This window comes from Belonocnema kinseyi, chromosome 7 (genome assembly GCF_010883055.1).
Source record: "Belonocnema kinseyi isolate 2016_QV_RU_SX_M_011 chromosome 7, B_treatae_v1, whole genome shotgun sequence".
NCBI classification, from domain to species: domain Eukaryota; kingdom Metazoa; phylum Arthropoda; class Insecta; order Hymenoptera; family Cynipidae; genus Belonocnema; species Belonocnema kinseyi.
Genome location: NC_046663.1, coordinates 2,437,211 through 2,450,945, shown reverse-complemented (window position 1 = coordinate 2,450,945; position 13,735 = coordinate 2,437,211). Strand labels below are relative to the sequence as shown.

General features: G+C 36.8%; 1 long non-coding RNA gene across 1 annotated transcript in view; it reads left to right on the top strand.

The window, feature by feature from the left end:
• Positions 1-13,735, top strand: part of LOC117177253 — a 121,281-nt gene that overhangs the window by 61,446 nt on the left and 46,100 nt on the right. The window lies entirely within an intron of this gene.

The following is a 13,735-nucleotide window of genomic DNA, read 5'->3' as shown; positions in this document are numbered from 1 at the left end:
CGCTCTCACTTCAACTCGCATGTGCAAGACGTCGGTAATACAGTATAAAACATCAAATTATTTGAGTCGAAGTTCGAGATGCAAATCGATCTTTTTGCTCGACTAATAGAAACGCAAACCAAGAAAAATTAAAGGGCGCTGAGTACGGTGTTTTCAACAGCAAGCAACGAAAGAAACTTTAGACGACATAGTTGAAGATGTTCAATACCAATTATAATCAGCGCGAAAAAAGAAACGGTGGATGTTTCTACTGCAGCTGGAAATCTACGCACCCAAGGAAAGATTGTCCAGCGAAAAATACGGTATGCTTCAAATGCAAGGTAAAGGGTCATTTTAGTCATGCATATAAAACTAGATATGTTCGCTTAGTAAATGAAAGCGAGCGCGAGGGTAAATCGAGGTTTTTCATAGGTAATGTAAATTCTGTGGATAAAAGAAGCCAAATGTGAGGAATTAATGTTCAAGAATTGAATTCAGATGTGAATTTTTAGTCTATAGCGGAGACGGTTGTGTATGCTTGCCATAAGAAATAATTAGCGGTTGCTTATACGAGAAGCTATCTAGAGTAAAAGAGACAGTCAAACGTCTAGATAAAAAAACTTGACGTTCTGGGATCGATGAACCTAACCTTAAAATACAAAGGTCGGAAATTAGCATGCATGGGATATGTTATTAAAGCTTTACTGAGAGCATTACTCAGCCTAGAAGCTAGCGAAGCATTCGGTATTCTGAAATTCGATAGAGGAATCTACAATGTTCTAATGGACGCCCCGGAAATTAAATTCTCTAATGTCAATGTCTCTGATAAATTTTCTAGTTTAGGAACAGAACTGATTGGGTTGCATCAATTGTTAAACTAGATGAGCGGAGTCGACTTTTAATTAAATTTATCACTCCATTCAAGAGATTCAAATTTAAAGGGCTACCATTTGGAATTTCTCGGCACCCGAGTATTTTGTGAACTTGTTTTAGAAAATTCTATCGGGTATTAAAGGTGCAGTATCTCACGTAGATGACATTTTAGTATTTGGTCATACTATTGAAGAACATGACAAAACTCTCAGGACGGTTCTGAAGAAACTAGAAGTGAAACGTATCTCAATTAATAAAAAAAACAATGCTAATTCGGTATTCGAAAGGTAAAGCAATTAGGACATATCGTCTCGAAATGCGGAATTTGTATCGAGCCAGTTAGGGTTAAAGCAATTGCTGAATCTTCGGAACCAACTCATAAAGTTGAATTCCTAAGATTTGGTATAGTGAAATTCGCCGCAAGATTCATCAAAAACCGATCTCAAACACTTGAACCTTTTTATGGTCTTTTGAGATTCATGTCCTGATAAATCTAAGAAACAATTTCTCAGTTGAATCACCGGGGATACTAACGTACGCTTCAGGGTAAATATGAGAGAAAATTGATGCTCTATAAGTCTGTGGATTTTTTTAGTACTTTTTAGCGCGTGCATGAACAATGTTTGTAGGATATAGAGAAAAATCACAGAGGCAAACAAAAATTCTAAGGAGTAAAACTCTAAAGTCACAATGGCCCCGGCAAATCAAAATAGCCCTGGTTGACGGCATATTAAACAATAATAAAAGAAATTTTGTCAAACTTTAGAGTACCTGTCACGAACGGTTAGCAAACCCGAGGGATAGACATATAAGCATGATTCCTTCAATCAGAATTTAAAATTTCTAGCAAGTTAGTATTGCAATTTATACTGCGTCATATATTTAAAAAAAGGCCCTAGTACAATACTGGAAAACAAATTTGTATTTGTCCTGTGCCATTTCTAATATGTAAACTATACACATGATAAACCTAATCAACAATTTTTATTCTATTATTAAAGTCTAGCGGCTGAACTCCAGCCAATAATTATTTATTTCTCATACTGCCTGGCTATTGGTTATTGCTAGGCTAATGATGGATTTAATTTAATGAATGAAGCTATTCTTACTTAACTGAAGGGCGCCAGATTGTTTATCAATATTAAAATAACCTAAAACGAACAAAAGGTACTCATCTCATAATTATTGACGTCTTCCAATTATTATTTTATTTTCCACTAGCCCAACACAGAGAAGGGTATGTTTAGGAAGAAATTGAGCAAGGATGATTAATTACATTAACAGAATCAAATCACACAAGAAAGCCTGAAGGTCAAAAATAAAATTAATTTATGAAATGGCTATTACAGCCCCACATAACCTAGAAACATCTCGTAAAAGAAAAATATAATGGTCCCTGGAACACGCATGAATGAATCATATTTTAAAATTATCGAACACTTAACTTACTGTATGGTGTTCAACGACCCTTCAACCTGGTGGCCTATTAATGACACGGAAGGTCATGCGAGGTGACCACTAGCCTTAATGATCGGCACTAACATTGCTTATTGACTAGGATAGTCACGACCGTCCATCATGGTTCTTACCGACTCGAAAAAGTTAATTCTTAGCTAACGACAAATTTTAGATTACTTATTAAAGCCCTTACTAACAGTAATTCTGGCCGTACCGAACTTCCAAGATGGTAGCCCAATTTTGACACGGAAGGTCAGTCAAGGTTATCGCCATGTTGGACGACTGGTACGGTTGACTAATGAGAACAACGATTATCTAAATTCACACTTTTTAAGAAAATATCTCCTTTTTACAAAGACTACAGTGCCCAACTATTATTATATTTTAAAACTGTCCCCACTACACTGAATCTCGGTTACATATCACTGTTTTAAGACATGAAGGCGAAATGGATAGTTGTACATATACAGGTAGGCCTCTGAATAGGCGACTGGGGAGGAAGTGTTTCCGCGAACTGAGCTCCCCACACCACAAGACTCAGTCGTGGCATAATCTGATCTTTTGTTTGCCTTTTTTGATCTTGGGGCATTTACTCTGAATAGGCCACTGCGCGAGTTGTGCGATCGTTTTGTTTGTTTTGTTTCCGTGAAGTGTATTGATATAGATATAACGTGTTTTTATAACTTTTTATTTCAATTTTAACAGATTATCAATACAATCCGTATAAATTATGAATTATATTACAGTACATCATTTGAAACTTGCCTACGTATACAATTTTGATTTTTATCAATTTGTACGTATACAATTTGATTTTTATCTCAATAGAAGAATCCTTTTTAAGCCAAAATACTTCATATAATGAAGAAAGCAACCATTCATTTGAATTTCTTAAGTCATCTTTAGAAGTTTTATTAGATGAAGATATTTAAATAGAAATTTTTATTTGTTTCTTCAATACGCATAACATATTAAGTATTCATTCTGGTAAACTTATTTAATTTATTTTTTAAAATATATTATGTATGTGCATCATTATCTAAATACTTGTATAAGAAACAAATAAATAAAATCTATATTTAAAAACGTCATATGTACATATTTACAAATATTATTAAATATTTAATTATAATTTTAATAAAATTAAAAAACATATATCAAAAAGTAATATGTAAATGTGTTAAAACGCTAATAAAAAGTCACTTCTGTGCTGTCGCCTATTCAGAGCAAATACCCCGAGATCTAAGAAGGCAAAGAGAAGAGCAGATTATGCCTCGACTGAGTCTTGTGGTGGGGGGAGCTCAACTCGTGAAAACGCTTCCTCTTCAGTCGCCTATGCAGAGGCCGACCTGTAGCTATCCGGTTTTAGCCATCGGCAACTCAGCTGCAGAATTTACGCCCTGTACTAGGTTTGAACACAGATTGCTTGTCGACGTCGCCGAGTAAAGCATTAGCGCCTAAGCCATAGATAACGCACCTAGATCGACGACTACGCTATGCAACAAAACGTGTGAAGGCACACTTAAATTAGAGTGTCCTACAATGTGTAACCATTTTCATTACCCTCCCCCTCACTTGCCTTGGAATGTTCTACAGTGGATCGCCATTTTGACTTGCCACTTCACTCATATGCGCCACATGTGCGACGCAACACTTAGTCCGGCACACCTACTGTACGTGGTGTGCGCTCAAAGGCCTGCGAAAAATAGCCCCACCACCCACCACCACTGGGTATTGGGATCTCAAGAACTCGAATGCGCCACCTGGTGACAGAATCGGAAAGCCCTGCTCGTAGGTAAATTTTTACGGGAAGTATAGGCGAATGTAAATAAACTCCTAGTTAAAGAAAATTAATATTAAATTTTAAATGTTTATGAGTGGAGAAAATTCCAGAATTTATTATTTAGACCAAAAGAATGCTTAAATTCGAAGTTTGCAAACAAAGTGTAATAATAGAAAATAAAGTTTTATTTTCTACCTCTTTCCCGAGAAATAGAACGTGTCCTCCATGTCAAATTTTTTCTCCTTCTACAAAGTTTCGACATGCCGGTGTAGATTTTGTGAAACCAGAAAGTTGATCTATTGTTACTTTCATTTTTAAATTTTAAGGCTAATTTTCAATGTTTTTACATGAGTCTTATGAGACAACTACCTACTGCCGCCGGCCATATTGATTTTGTCGCTAGTGATGCCCTCCATATTTGAGATCCCAATAGCCGCAGCGGAGCGATGTGACTCGTAGATGAGTCCAACAATTTTCCAGAATGGCTCCAGGTATTTTTTCACCAAAACTACTTAAATTTAAGAGTAAGACTGAGAAATAAAATTGCTGCTCCGTCCGTTCAAACAGAGTGGGCATGGTAAGGAGTGACACATGGTAAGGTATTAGGGCAACTGTAATCAATTTATCCTCTTACTTGACTTTACGTGTAATTCAATTATTGAGTGGAAGGGGTTCTCGCGCCAAATTAAGAAATGATGGGGTCTCTTGATTAGTACTATGTAGAGCCTTGTTGTAGGCAAATCCAAACTCTTTCAAGTGGAGATCTCAGTTTCGGCAATCCTGATCATTAAATGACCTAATCATGATCTTCAGAACACCTCTGGCAACACCTCTGGTGTTTTCACCTAGTGACTACTAATTCTAAGAAAGCCGCATAAATTCTTTTTGCATTGGTATTTTTCAAAGGTGCCAACTCAATCCATTTAAAGAATAACTCCTGGAATACTAGCACGTATTCATATCCCTTTTGATTACGGAGAAAAAGACTCATGACATCGGTTGCCACGACTGTCCATGGCTCCTGGACTATTAGTTGGGTCATAAGCCCTCGTGATTGGGCTTGCTCACGTTTATTGAGCTGGCATGTCTTACAATTCCTAACGAAAGCCGAGATATCCTTGATCATGCCAGGCCAATAATAATGAATTACGGTACGATAAGAGTTCTTATACTGATCCACTTGTCCGGCTTGAGGCGTGCCATGCACCTCATTCATCAGGTCTGACTGGAGGCTCTTCGGAACAACTAGTTTTCATCCCTTGTTGCCTCCAATAATATCTTTCAATTACGAATTGTTCCGGTATGTAAGGAGCTCTGCGTTCATCACTTTCCAACCATGGTACCTTCCTGGTTACTTTAACACAGCTCAACTAACAAACCATATTTATTTACCGTGAATCACTGCAACTTGACGTCAGTTTGATAGAACTACACTTGTCTGGGCTGAGCGTGAGACCCGCTTTATTCAAGCATCTAATGGTCTGCTCCAACCAGCACAAATGCTCGTCAAAGGTTTCAGCGAAAACGATTACGTCGTCCAGATAGGCAAACGCGTGTAGTCTCATATTCGGGGTGATGACCTTGTCCATCAACCGTTGAAAGGTTTCTGGAGCTTCGGTGAGACCAAATGGCATGCGTTCAAATTGATACAGTCCTTTCCCTGCGATAGTAAAAGCCTTGATAGGCTTAATATCGACACTTAATGGGATTTGGTGGTAAGTCTTGTTTAAATGTAGGGTTGAGATGTAACGAGCAGAATTTAAACGGTCCAGGATTTTCACCATAAACGAAATCAGATATGCATCTTCCTTCACCCCCTCAATAACCCGGCGATAACCAATACCAAGACAGTAATTACCGTTTGGCTCACGGGCCATTGCCACCGGGCAGCACCTCTCGCTATTTAAAGGCTCAATTAAATCCTGCTCAATCAACAGGTTTACTTCTTCTATCAACGCGTCACACACTTTAGGTGACAAACCTGTTGATTTCTATGTTGAATCGGAAGGCTCCCTCGCGTGTCAATCATACAATCGACATATTACCTGTTAAAAACTGTCAGCCAACCACAATTGCTTATCACGCAAATCGAGAACGAAACCGGACTTTTTGGCAAAATCCATGCCTAGTAAGCAAGTATCAGTTAGCCCAGGTATGATTTTAAAATTAATTGAATGGGTGGTTCCTGAGAAATTAGCCGGCAGAGACGCCTCGCCAATGACAGACTCAATAGTGCCATTATCCATCAAGATAGCACCTGTGAGAATTCAGGTTTAGGTTCAGAAAATGATTTCTGATTAAATTCAGGTTAAATAGATAAAATTAAGGGCGTTGAGTCAGGAATATCAATAATAGCAGAAACAAGGGTCTGCCTTATTATAAACGGCGTGGCGTCGACCCTGGGACAGCCCTCCTTTCATAGTTTCCATCACAATGACCTGAATCACAAGTCCGCTCGATCTGACCGTGTTTAGCGCAATTATGGTTAAACTTGGTACATTTTGTTTGACGCTTCCTCCAACCGTGGTCGGAGCCACCACAATTATAACACGATGGTTCGACATTTGGTTGGACTTTCCAAGCTCGTCTCCCTATGATTCTCAGCTTCATTGGTACTGGGACTAGGTTTATTATTATTAGTTCTATATTTACTACCATTAAACGAGTTAGGCTCATCATGTTAGAAGGCATCGACGCCTAATTTGTCTACCAACTTCACCAACACACTCACCAATGACTCAAAAAAGGAGTTAGCATGGCTAGATGTGCTGCCACTGGCATTTCTAACAGTTGAGCGAGAAAGTTTAATATTTTTGGCACAAGCCAATTCAGGGAAGAATTTATCTTTCGGCGTAGGCGGCGAACGCTCTCCCTGATCTAAATTCGCCGTTCTTTCCACTTCTTATGCAAGTAGCGCTAACTAATTGAAATCGAAAAACTCGAAGCGGCGAATAGACCTTTGAAGATCAAGTCTAAGATTACGATGAGCTCGATTCATCTGCTCTTTCATGGTAACTGGCCGTTAAAACTTGAGGAATTAACCCTGCAAGCATGTTAGAAAATCAGCGTTCCTTGCTTCGCGATCCTGATAACGAGTGGCGAGTAGGTCAGTCATTACAATTATAGCAAAATAATTTCAGAGGTAATTTATCTAGGATAAATGGAATTCCTATAATTAATTGTTCATCCATAAGGTCTGAAACCGAACGCGCCTCGTCTACCCTCGTTAAAAAGTGTTCGGCGCTCGTGTCATTATCCCACTGAACGTGACTCCCCAATTTTTTACAATAATATCCACGGCTGTATGGCGGGACCTTTTATGGGAGTACCGCGTGGAAGGGGACATAGCTCTTCTGAACTGCCTGTGGTGTTCAAAAATTGACAAGAACGATGGCAGGGTTGAGGGAGGCATTTCAATGGTGACCTCCTGAAAGAAGGGTTAAATCGCTGTGGTCCAGCTGCGATGTTCTGAATGGGCTGTGTTCGGTTTGGCTTGAATCCTAAAGATGGTACAAACGAACTCCCCTCTATCCCCTATTCAGATTGGTAAGGTTGTAATGAATAACAAATCGGGAGGTCGGAACATTTCTGGCCACTGAGGACCATTGTAGGTTTTCATATAGTAAACGAGAAGAGGCGGGGAGCGGTAGTACGCCTCCGTAGTGGCTAGGAATGTATTCAAAGACCCGGACTCTATTACAGTAGTTCGGCGGTTGGGACACTTCTGGTACCGAAATTGTCCTTCTTAGGAACCATATGACCCGGGCCCGTAGAATGTCCAAGTATCCCGTTATGTCCTCCCCCTATCACTCACGTATCGCCTGAGGTTATTATTTTTCATTCTCTTATTTTCCAAACGAAACTTTAGGTTAATATGCTTTGGTTTGTTTTTCACTCAATTTAAATTTTATTTTATCTGGCTAGCTCGATTTGTCAACTCTGGAGCTGTTATTCACTTTGATAGTCGAGTGATGACTTACTATTTATTGTTTTCGCGTCACCAGCAAGTTTCACTGAGGATGGGAACTTTCATCTTCCAATGAAATAATATTAAATTTTATTTGTCCCAGATTTTAAAATTCTACTTGATTTTTTCAAGATTGGAATTTATAAAACTGCAACTAATTTCAATCTTGTAACTTTTACCTAAACTTTCTTTCGCGTCACCAGCGTCCTATATCGGGCGCTAATTATATGTGGACTTTTGCCGAAGTATTCATTTTAGCGATTTGTATGATTTTACATGCTAAGTTAGACTCGTAGATGAGTCCAAAACTTTGCCAGAAGAGCGCTATATATTTTTGCAACAAAATTACCAAAATTTAGGAGTAACACTGAGACTTGCTATCGCTGCTCCGACCGCTCCGATAGAGTGGGGAAAATAAGAAGTGTCGAACAAAAAGGGGTTAGAGTAACTGCAATAAATTTATCACCTTATTTGACTTGACGTATAATATAATTTTGGAGTATCTCATGGCCTTATATTTTACAATGGGAGGGGTGGGGGGCCTTACGTAAGAAAACAGTTAATTAGTGGGTGGTAAAACCCGAAAATACGAATGGAAGTCAAAGTTCCACTTATATAAGCAGTAACGAACGCACTGATGGTACTTTACTATTTTACAAGATTGACATTACCTTGTACGCAGTCAGAAATGAATTAGATTATAAATATTTTAAAAACGTATATTAAGAATTTAATTAATTAATTCATAATACTTTATTATTGATGCTTTATTTAAATATATATGTTAAAAGATGTCGCTAATATTTCAGTGATTTCCCAACAATCAAAAATGTTTAGCAAAGATTTCTTTCAGATTTGAATAATTTCACAAGGGCTGTCATGATTTCACACAAATCAAAATATTTTTGCAAATATTAACACGTATTTGAAAAAATGAAAAGAGAGAAGAAATTTATATTTTCTCTATCTCTAAAATTACGCAAAACATGACTTACATGCATTTCAATTACCTGAATCAATTTCTTTATATAATGTATAACAGAATGACGAAAAAATATAAGGAAAATCGGACAATATTGTCAATAATGCGTGTAATCTTAAAGTGAATGCAAAATTACCAATACTCGTAACAGTAATTGAACGAATTAACCGATCTTCTTTTATCTTTTGTTAATCGCCTCGTCGTTATGTCATGAACCCAATGCGACATATTAAAATTAAATTCCTTATTATTTTAACCAGTTTTAATTTCTCTCAACCAGCTCTAATTCTCTAACGATAGGAAGGTCGAATAAGGCACGACATTGTTGTAAATATTAAAACATTTTACAACAATCTTATATAGGTTGATAAATTTCATTTTGCATGTTCTTAACGAAGCTATTTTTCACGGAATTGTACGAAAAAAACATCATAATCGTCAATTTATGTAATAGTAATATACAATATTCAATATATCAACAAGGTATCATTTCTTCAGTCATGAAAATAATATAGATTTTTGTACGCAAGTTCTCAGCAACTGTTCCAACAATATTTTCACAATGTCGTGCGGACTTTAATAATTGGTTAACTCTTTCTTAGTGGTTGCAAAATAATAAATGGATGTTATTTGAAATAGAGAACAAATTAAAAACCATACAAACTAAATTGAAAAATATTTCATAACGAGAATTTTTCATTTATTTCATTTTGCTGAACGGTTTGTTTCATAATAAAGCATATTTTAAAAATCACCTATTTTTTCGAATAATTACTAAAGTGAAGGTAAATCTTTGAGCACTATATCTCTAGAAAAAACTTTTCGCTTATATTTTTTATTAATGTATTTGGACCACTTAAGTATTGAGACAAAGTGTTTGCGACCCAGTGATGGCCACTCTACGCCAGCATTTCTGTGAAGTGAAACTTGGCACGAACAACGTTTTGTCGTTCGCCCTTCTTCCCGAAATGACTATTCACAGGATCCTGAGTCGATGTTATTGGAACAAGCTCTCTGGCAATATTACCATGTAAACGTATTTTAACTTTCTCAAATTCATAAGCACGATTCCCTCGAGCAGCCATGAGTGGCAACAAGTAAGGTATATGTGGTATGTATACTCCAATGACGTACTCGTGGTTCTCATCCAATCCGACGTATAATGAGTCTTGTCTTAAATATAAAGCTCTGGCTGGATTTGTTAAGGTTCCGCGATGAATAATATTGTAAATTTGAATGATTGGGTGAGAATGATCTGCCTCGTCATCGTCTTTAGGTGGAAAAACTAATTCTGCAAAATACAAATGTAAGTAAAAATTAATTTTTGTATCGGCTGAAAAGACAACGAATTAGTGAATATTTTGAAGTAATAATGCGCTTTAAGTTAGAAATAGTCTTATATTCACCTATATCATTAGGGAAAATCACTAAAATGAAGCCGAGAATAAAAATCACTGTTCTGATTTTCTCGGTTTAAAGGAAACAACCTACTTCTGAAAATTTCTATGAGAAAGTAACTGATGAAAATTCTTATCCTTTAATATATTTCAGTGTATCAGGCATTTGTCGCAAACCCATTGGTCCTTCCAAATTATTTCTACACATATAATTTTTTTTATTCGTACGTAAATCGCATACATACTTCAGATTTGTGACATTGTTATGCAAGATTAAGAAAGAATATAGAACAAGTTATTACGCAATAGAAATATAAGTATTTCTGCCATTCTTGATAACCTTTTTTATTTCCACACATATCTGCACTGTTAACAATGGTTTGAAATTTCAAAACACTGCCTTTGAAATAAAATTAATACGTGTATGATTTAACCTCTCAAACCATTCATATAAGAACCCTTTATATGAATAAGCGGATGAATTTTAAAATAAATCGGTTGGATTTAATATAAAAATGTATCAAATTTCAAACACATTTGGTTTAGAATTTAAACACATTGCTATTTGAATTTTCAATCAAACGTGTTTTTGAAATAAGATAGTTGTATGTGATAATTCCTTCGCATGTTAATGCATGAGATTTTAAAGAGAAATTTTGGGCGATGATCAATTATTTCGCCCTGGCTATCTGTGAACGTTTCCCCCACGACACTACTTCCCCTCACTCAGCCGAACATTCAAAGTACTTACAAAAAACTTTTAAAATATCTTTGGGTAGAGAACTAAAATTTTTTGTGGGAAATTCGTCTTTTTACATAGAAAATTCAACATTTTGACTAAAATTGTTTTCTTTATCGACTAAAAAATCTTTCTTTATTAAAAATTCAACTCTTTTTTCGTAAATTCCTTTTTTTTTTTTTGAAAATTATAGTTCTCGCTTGAGACTTAAGTCAATAAAAATAAAACAGAAGTGCCAGTAGTAAAACGGCTGGAGCTGGTAATTTGATACATTATTTTTAAGCTTTTATACAATACATAAGAAAATACATTTTTCTGTTTTATTTTTTCTTCAAATTTCCAAAATTGAATATTATTTTTAATTAACTTCCATAAACAAATTGGTTAAGCAGTACAAAAAATTTACGAGTTTTGTTAATGAGAAGGATAATTTTGAGAAATGCGATTTTTTAAAAAAGAAACGAAATTTATGATGTGAGTTAATAATTTTTCAAATGAGGCCAAATTTTAGCTTTCGGAAAATCCTAAGTTAAGAAAAATATTGCACCCATAATTAAAAACTATATTGCAGTGGATTTAGGTAAAATATCGGCAAATCTTTTCTACAAAATTTCACATAAACTTGAGCTCTTTAATTTTCAACCTTTTCACTCAAATAAAATATCGCTGAAATCATTATATTGCATTTGTTAATAACGAAAAATTCAGAGGGTAAAAATTATTAAGACAAATTTATTATCACGTTTTTAAAAATAATGAATAATATATATTTTTTGAAGTTGACAGTGTTTAATACTAGACTTGTGCCTTATTAAAATCGAATCGGTTTTTTCCGAACTGACGTAGCTGAGTTTAAGTTGAAAAAAAACGAATTGAACGAGGCAGTTTGAAAGCCTTTCGAATCGATATTCGATATCCCTTAGTTTGAATCGAAAGAAAACCGATTTGAAGTGGGCAGTTCCAAAGTCTTTCGAATCGGCATTCGACGCGTTCAGTTCGAAACGAAAAAAAAACCGATCCGAATTCTGCAATTCGAAAATCTTTCGAATCGGCATTCGACAGCCTCAATTTTTCGATTCTACTTCCGATTCGAAATGGCCAGCCACAACCACGTCTTACGACCGTGAGATAGGTGGTTACAGTCTGTAATGTAATCAATACGCCGATCCGGCAAAATTTTCGTAAACCCTGACAACACGGAGCGACCCAAGGACTACCGCCTTCTGCATTTTTCCCGCAAGTGTATAAGCATATTGTTGACACGCAGGGATGCTTTTCAGGCTATTAATGAGTAAAAGCTTGGCACATCTGAGAGCGCCGATGATAAGGACGATTAGTTTAACAGAATATTCCAGGTACAATCACTGCAACTCCCTTATAAGGTCTCTATAACTCTCTTTCTCTTCATTCTCCTTGGCTATGATCTTTTTGTTAGCTTGTGCCGAAAATGCGATAACGAACATGGTTCGCTTCTCGAAGTCAAGAAGAACCATGTCAGGCCTCGAGTGTGCAACAGAAACAATTGTCAAGAATATGAAGTTCCAGTATATGTGGCACTTCTCATTCCCGACAATTAACTCAATTTCCCTGGGAGCATTTAGAAGAGCGATATTAAGGTGAATGACGCAAGAGTGACAGAGATGGTAATAAAGCATTCTCAGTGCAGCTATCATCGGGAATGTCTTGATTCAAAATGTGGCGAGGGTATGTTAAGGTGGAAATGATACCGTCTTGGCATGCCAAAATGAAACCCTCCGTACCAAATTTCAATCCGGGTGATTTAGGGAAAGCAAAAGTTCGCTCACACGACATTGACAGATTCTCCACATTTCTGTGGAAGATACCGTGCATTCTCTTATTCAGGAGCTGTTCACGAAAGTTTTTCTCTCGTGCTTTCTCAATCCGAGTTTTAAGGAGTGAGTACTCGAGATAAAGAAGATTTGATGCATTTTGCTCACTCCTAATACTGAAGTTAAGTCCGAGTGTTTCAGCAGCCTCTTCCGCTGCTTTGTACAGAAAAGCTCCTCTGCCCACTTCTTCGTGCTTTCTGACCATTTTAAGAAGAGGGTCTCTTCCATTTGCGACTCTATGTGCTGTATCCAGAATAATCCTGTTGTGAAGACATTCAAGACTCAATATTCCGCGATCACCTTGACGGCGTGAGATGTACAGTCGCGGAACAGAAGCAATAAGATGCATGCTTTTGTTCATGTGCATAACCTTTCTTGTCCTGATATCAAGGGATCTGAGCTCGTCCTTCGTCCATCGAACCACTGCAAATCAATAGAGTACTACCGGGACGGCAAGCATGTTCGTTGCAGATACTTGGTTCCTCGCCGACAGTTTAGAGGACCAAATCTGCCGGATGAGACGTTGGTATCTGCTTCGAAGAGTATCCTTTATAGATGTCACATCCTAAATGCGGTTCTGTGTCATGCCCAGGTATGTATTATTCTGTAAAAATGATTTGATGAAACAAATCAAACCTTTCTTCGACCGTTGATATTTATTGATTTCAAATTCTTTATGTCTTACGGTCCAATCGTAAATCGAGAAA